Source organism: Conger conger, chromosome 5 (assembly GCF_963514075.1).
Source record: "Conger conger chromosome 5, fConCon1.1, whole genome shotgun sequence".
Classification (NCBI taxonomy): Eukaryota; Metazoa; Chordata; class Actinopteri; order Anguilliformes; family Congridae; genus Conger; species Conger conger.
In genome coordinates, this window is record NC_083764.1 from 20,967,964 (window position 1) to 20,975,622 (window position 7,659).

Consider the following 7,659-nt stretch of genomic DNA (forward strand, 5'->3'; position numbering starts at 1 on the left):
TGAAACCAAAACAATCACGTATTTGACCCAGGTCAGCAACTGAGTAGGTCAAGCTCTCCACTATTTTCCTGTGTTGACTGTAGGGTGAAAATAAATCATTGACTGACAGTCAAGTGCACAGGCACAGCAGTAACTGAAGAGGCTGAACTGGCAAATCCAAATTAGTAAGAAAAAGGAAAAATCTCACTGGTAAAACCTTTCTCTCATTCCCAATTTTCTCTGGATTCCACTGCTCAGCCACACAGCATGATTTTTCTCCCCTTTCATGAGCAATAAAACCCTACCTGCTCAAAAACGCAACACAAGAAATAACAGGGGGACAACTGTGCTTTCAACAGAGCAAGAGCATGTTTCACAAAGCAGATTGACTGCCTCATGTCATGCAACTTGGAACAATACTGGTACTGGAACAGGTAGCAGGAAAATCAGTGACCAGTGCAGAACATGGACCGTAGTTTGAACAGTCTGAAAAAGATATACAACATCATATTTTACATTCCTCAAGGAATAAAGTAAAATTCCACAGGATCACTGCTTTCATCTGATTCACTCAAAGTTGGGTCCAGGATCTTTGAGGCACTCATGACCAATAAATTATCTGCCCCCTGGCTCCACCAGAGACACTATGAGCGTAGGACAGACTGCTCCTGCCACTGCAAATGGACTGCGCTGACACGTCTGCTTTGCAATTTCCCGGCAAAGCCAGCGCCCTTGTTGTTATTGTAAGTGTATCTGGGTCATACAGCTTAATTACCTGTGAATTCTTGGCCTTTGGTCCTTCTATCATTACAGACACATTCCAGAGGTGAGGTAAACTCAGCTTGGGAATCTTCAGTGAATACACTAGAGGGGTTAAGCATTGTATAGTGTTTGTTTTCTATGATTGGTGAGCTCCTATGTGAGCCTATAGAACAGCACGTTGTCTCATGTGAATACACAAGTGGGTTTGATGATACTGCACCTTAGGGAGCCATTAGTCTGGTCAGTTCCGTTGGTGGGAGGGAAATGTGCAGGCCAGAACACAGTGCTATAATTCACAACTCTTTTATGGAGTGTTGCTACAGTTGCTTCAAACAATAAGGGAGAATACAAACACCCAGTACTACAAATCTACTTCAGGAACGGACAAGACAGGATAAGATGCTTCACTAAAAATCCATGTTCAGCAATGTCCCTGTCTGCATGAAGTTAATGATAGGAAAATCAATTCATTCAGAAATCAATTCACTGTTGCTGTCATTAGTCAGGAGACCTCAGCATTCCCCAGCAGTGTGAGGCAAAATGGGATAAAATTGGATCAAATCTTATGGTTTAAGAAATGTGTTCAGGATAATTGTAATCCACCCTGACTCATGCATTGGAAGAGTTTACTTAGCAAGGGAGAGTGTAAGGTGAAATAAAGAAAACGTAAAACTTTATTTAGTTTCTTTAGTGTAGTTTTTGAAGATTTATTACACATGGAGTTCCGAATCCTAGGTTGTGAACTGAAGTAACTTGGGAGAGGATGAGGCGGAAACGTCTCGATGTTTAAACATTTAAGGCCAGTTTATTTAAAGCCGGTTTCTAATTTATGGAGCTTCATGGACATCGTAATTAACATACGTAACACATAAATAAGCTTCACTTACTTGCGTGCAGTGTCTGTTCAAGTCAATGCAGGAGGGCCAAAAGTGCATACTCCCTGGAGCTGACATACTCTGCACCATCCCCCAGTGAAGCAATCCTCTCACCTCAGAGCCCAAAAATTGACCTTGGAGAAAATGATTGACATGGCACCACACATTCCGTTTTCTGTGTTTTTTCGGCCTCAAATTGAAATGTGTTTTTATTGGCTGTTTTAATTGATTTTAATTGGTTTGTCACTGCCAATATTATCTGTACACTACAGTGCACAAAACAATTCCAAACTTAATTAAAGATAGATAGATCATTACATTTACATAGCACTTTTCTACACACTATGATGCACAGCTGCAGTTCTGCGCCAGAAGGCTCACTACAGATCGGTTCACGTGGGGAGGGTTGTAATCTACAAATCACATGTAAATGTTTGGTTTACATAATAACTAATCATTTACATATGTTTCATGGTTTATACGTGACTTACAACACATTCTCAACAATTATTTATTAATCATTTACAAATGTATTTAAATGATGTTTTAATGATAAGTTCATCATAAACTAATAAGTTATAAATGATTCATAAGGGATCATTATTTTAAAGTTTCCCCCAAGCTGCTCCCATTCAGAAACTTTCTTCTGCATTTCTCCTAAACATTTTCAAATAACTGCTTTATTCTTCAGACTTCACCAGATGAATGAAAGGGCTCCTGATAGAACTGCTGTTAACATTTTTTTAATCCTCACCTGAGCAAACACGGGCATTCACAAATGGACACGGGCACTCCAGTTACACTTTTCCTCATGAAGGATGTGTCTTTGATTGCTGCAGATTGCTTTGGCAGCAGGTCTGTGGAAGCTGGGGATTTCTGACACTGAAAAACTGAATCCTGACACAGATTACCTTAAAAAAGAGACCCCATGGCACTTGGGTAACCATCTACCCCGGCTCCCACTGCTTGGTTTAATCTTCTATGTGCGGTACCATAGTTGCAAGTTCCACTCCCTGTTTATTTAACTTGCTGCTGTATTTGAAGAAGCCCCTGGCATAGGTCAATTAAACTGCAAATTTCGACAGACTGCTGAAGTCAAAGAACCAATTTAGACAGACAGAGGGGACCTTTCATACCAGAAAGTATTAGCAGAGCAGATTTTAAAGAGACTGGTCACTTAGGGCTTTCAGACGCTTACCTCTATCATTGATTGTTGGTTCCTGGCTGACCAGTGGGGGTCACTGGTGTGCAATGAGACTCCCTGCCCAATTAATAGCAATAATATGGTTCTGTACTGTAAACCTCCTACTGTAAGGTACTGTAGTAGGGGGCTAATGGGCAATTGTGCTGTGGACTGGAACACACGTACATTCCAGTTTTTTATTCAAATACAGACACAGATACTTTAGTGCTCTCCTGTCCAACAAAATTCACATGGGAGGCACATGATGCATGCTCCTGATCCAGCTGCAACAAGAAGAGAAAACGGGGAGAGTGCTAATGTGGCCCCATAACCTGTAACCCTCACTCCTACAAAAAAATTGTGGCCACGTCTTAAACCTCCAGATAAAGTTCTGCTTCCCCACAAATCTGCCCTTACCTATGTCATTGGTCCCTAAGTGGACCATGACCACTGGGTCCCTCCCTGATCTGGCCAGGAGCTGGTCTGTGCTCCAGGATATCTCCCACCTGGGCACCAGGCAGGCAACACACCGTGTGAGAGATTCCTTTTCACAAGAACAGACTATGCTGTCTATACCTCTAATAATTGAGCCAAAGAGCATGGCCAAGCTGGACATGACGCTGGTCTAGCTGGGTATCAGCTGGTCAACCAGCTACCAGATTTTTTTTAGCAGGGCACAGCTGTGACATGTGACTCCCCACCTGATTTAAACAAGAACCAGAACCAAACAGCAACTCTGAAAGAGCTGGAATACTAATCTAGTCTCCAGAGTCCTGTCAGCCTCATCTGCTGTTTAAAAGTGAGCAGTGATTTGAGTTGAAAGATTTCCACATCCTCCATCTTACTCACAGAGATGGCGATTTCCCAACAAAGTGTGCCTTATATAATGAATCCTTCAGAATAATAATAATGAAAAAAATTGAGGTGACTATTGCAGGATCAATCAAAACATCTGCAGAGACCCATTTGACACGGGAGCGAGTTAAATTGCATGGAAAATAACAAATTAATGTTTATGGAGAGAGAGGGAGGAAAGGAGAAAAACTATTATCTTTTTTCCCCATTTAACATGGACAGCTCACCTGTTTGCATTGCAGTTAATTAATGTTATTATCAGTAATAAATATGAAGCACATATGCATAGCTGTGTCTGCAGGGCAGTTTGGGCGTGAGGCTCCACACAAAGCCCCTCTCTGTGCTCCGCTCCACTGACAAATACCCGATACTCTCAGACATGCCTTCTCCGCCCGCAAGTCCCGGCCAGGGCCTAAACGCTGTATATTTCCCTTTCCTGCCTCTCCAAATGCTTTCAGAATCCGAGTGCTCGCCCAGCCACTCTGCACCCTCCCCAACTGTCTCGCTCTCTGTGTCCGTGCAAACATATCACCTTCAGCTTGCAAACGTTTGAAGGAGGTGAACTCCCTCTCCGACACCTCCGGACGTTGATATTACTTTAGCTAGAGCTTCACATTTCAGTCAAACCCAGACATGTTTTTTTTGGTTATGTTCCCTCTATGGCATTCGCAAGTTTCTCCCTCACACGCACGCACAGATGCATGCACAGTAACTTCCAGAAATGGATGAATGTCCCATCATCAAGGTGCATGCCCCAAGACCGACGATATTAAATTGAATTTTATGAAATGATTGGATTTCAGATTTGTGGAAAGCAGTCATTTCAGACCAGCTCCCAGCTTCACATGGTTTAGCTGGTTGACCAGTTTAGATCCGCTCCCAGCTTGACATGTTTTAGCTGGTTGATCTGTTTTGACCAGCTCCCAGCTTGACACAGTTTAGCTGGTTGACCAGTTTAGACCAGCTCCCAGCTATACATAGTTTGGCCAGCTCAAGCTATGTTTTGGACTAGCTGGTTGATCAGCTCATACCCAGCTAGACCAGCATATGACCAGCTTGACCAGCTCCATCTTCAAGCTGGCATATCTGGATTTTACTGCAGGGCTTAGACAGAATGTTCACATCATTTTCTGAAGATTTCTGAACACAGGCAAGCCAGAGGAGAATGTAAAAGTGATGTGCCATGAGTAAATTAAAATGCGTTGAAGACCAGAAGACCAGAAGAACAGAAGGCCAGACCAGCATTATAATTCAGTTACAGTGGCAGGATGGCACATGTCTGCAAACTGGCATCAGCAAACTGGTTTCAGAGTATCAGTATTACACTGCAGAGTGCACTTGGCACAGCCATTTGCTCTGCTACATGAACTCTTGTGCCCTTTAAGAGCAGTGGACAGAAGTGTTCTGTGGCACAAATCCTAGCTGTGTGTTTGCCATAACTGTGGAGAGTGGGGTATAATAAACTTTGGGAGCTCTGACACAGACACGGTATTGGAGAGAACAGTGCCGTAAACTGAACAACACTGTTGGCTGCTCAGGAAATGGACTCCCAAGTCCCCACACTCACTGCTCTTTATATTTATATTATACATACATTAGGCCCAGATATACTCAGGTATACCAGCATGTGTAAGTCTTTCATTCATAGACTCAGCACCTGCAGCTGCGGAGACTGACAGGGGTTTATGTTTTCTGTGTAAATGTCTGGTGCAGTAGAATGCACGCCGCTTAGTCACGGGCCTGAGCGAAACGTGGCGGCCATATCAACATTTCTTATCAACATCCCCTGTGTGATTTACAAGGTCAAAATGCCAGCATGTATGCAGCTGTGACTCTGAGCGTACAACAGCAAATATATGTTTTTGGAAATAAGGCTTCCCTGTCTCTCCAATTACCATTTCCATGCAGTTTTCTAGATGAATAAGACCTATGTTTGGTTTTCAGCTAATAAGCCCTGCTGAAAAAAACAGCTGAAGTTGGTAGACTTGAAACAGCTGGTAGCTGGTTGGCCAGTTCAGACTAGCTCCCAGATTGACATGGTTTGGCTGATTAGTAATCTTATATTTGTTTAGCATCTGCCCTCCTGTCGATTATCTATTGACATGTGATGGTGTCCCTGAAGTGTGTAGTCTGGGAGGCTCAACACACAGTACTGAGAGTAGTAGAGTTGCTGACCAGAGGCCATTGGCAGAACAGAGGGGCTTCATCATCTGAGGCCCTCCAGCACAGATTGTGTATAGTAACCAGATGGTAATCTCCTACTGTATATTTCCTTTCAATTTTCTATTTCCTTCCTCTAGGGAATTACAGTCGGTAACAGGTGTTTCCGGCACTATATTACAGTTCATTACAGATACTAACTGTATTTTCACTGACAATAAGACCTGACCATGCCAGAAAGGTATGGAGATTCCAGGCACTAGTAGCTGACATATGTTATGACACTGCTTTCCCACACATGCTGATACCATATATGATTTTATATAGGAGTAGGAAAACAAACTCCTGGTGAATGTTTATAATGGGGACAGCAAATGGGAAATGGCTTGCATTCATATAGCGCCTTCATCCAAAGCACTGTACAATTGATGCTTCTCATTCACCCATTCAGAATCACTCACACACCAATTTACTCCACCTTTATAACGAATCTTCATGAAAACTTCAGACAGAAAAGTGTCCGTCTGGCTCCATGAGAAACATCTGTGGCTGCACCCCTGGCCTTGCCCTGGTCCTGCCCTCACCATGGCCCCACTGCTGGCTCTTCAAAAGCCTGAACCAGTTCCTCTTGATGTGGGCAATGTAAACAGGGCGATGATACGGGGCAGTTCCTCTCACGTTTCTCAGGTGCTTGCATGTGTGTTTGGGTGGGCGGGTGTGGCAAATGAGACCTGGGAGATAAGGAGGAAGCGCAGTCATTTCCCATCAGCCCTGCCTGTGTTGACATTATAGGGCTCACCTAAATGACCAGGGTGGCAAAGGAACGCTGACATGGCAGTGAGAGGCCTGGTTGAGTACGTGCCTCTGCCCTACCCCTCAATTCCAGGAGCCTGTCCTATACAATGACTTCATTAGGGAGGATACTGTATACTCATGACATGGACACTAGAAGAGAGGGGCTATTGACGCATTATACCAGGGCTGAAAGGTGCGTGCAAGGCAGTTATATGTGCGTGCAACACACTTCAAAGGATGAACTTAAATCTTGTGAATTCACAGAGGGGAGGGTGGTAGAGGGGACTGTGTACTGTGTAAAAAGTTAATTCACTTAGCCCCAGCGGTTGGGGTGTTGTCAGAGATGAATGTCCAGTCTGTTTGAACGTCTGTTTGAACACAGACCCCAATAACCGCCTCACCCTCTTGCATCCTCACATTTTCTCTCAGGTAGTCACATACTGACAGACCATTCCGAACTGCTGCTGAAATGTAGAGAAGCACTGCAGCATCACGGCAGCTATTCGGAGAATAACTGCACTTATCCATAGCCAGAGTGGAATATTGTGGACCTCTGCACATTATGCCAGTATTCAGTGAGCTGGCTATTGGGGTGGCATAGGGTGGCAGCTGCCTTTAACATTATGAATTCTTGAGGAGCTTGATGTCAAACAAACTGAAATTTTATAAAATACATATCTTTCATTGCCAGATTTAGGATTCCCCATTAATGCTAAATATTGTGTGTAATTTGAGGGCAAGCGTACCATGTGCCAGGTTATGGTCTGGTGTTACACAGACTAAACCTTTGCACAGGGCCCTTCTCCTTTTTTTATCATTTATTAACAGTAAAAATGAAAATACAACGCAATCTTGCTTTAGAATTTGCAGAAAGATTTATATTTAACGGTAACATTCACAGTTCAGGTTTGCTTCTGTTCACCAAGATATTAATTGTAAAAGGCTTTTTGACCAGTGGTGCCCAGGTTTTTGCATACGACTGTATAAATGCTCAGTATGAGCCTTGATTTTTCCATATCCTTTGAAATGACTTAGCAGGCTGTTTCCAGA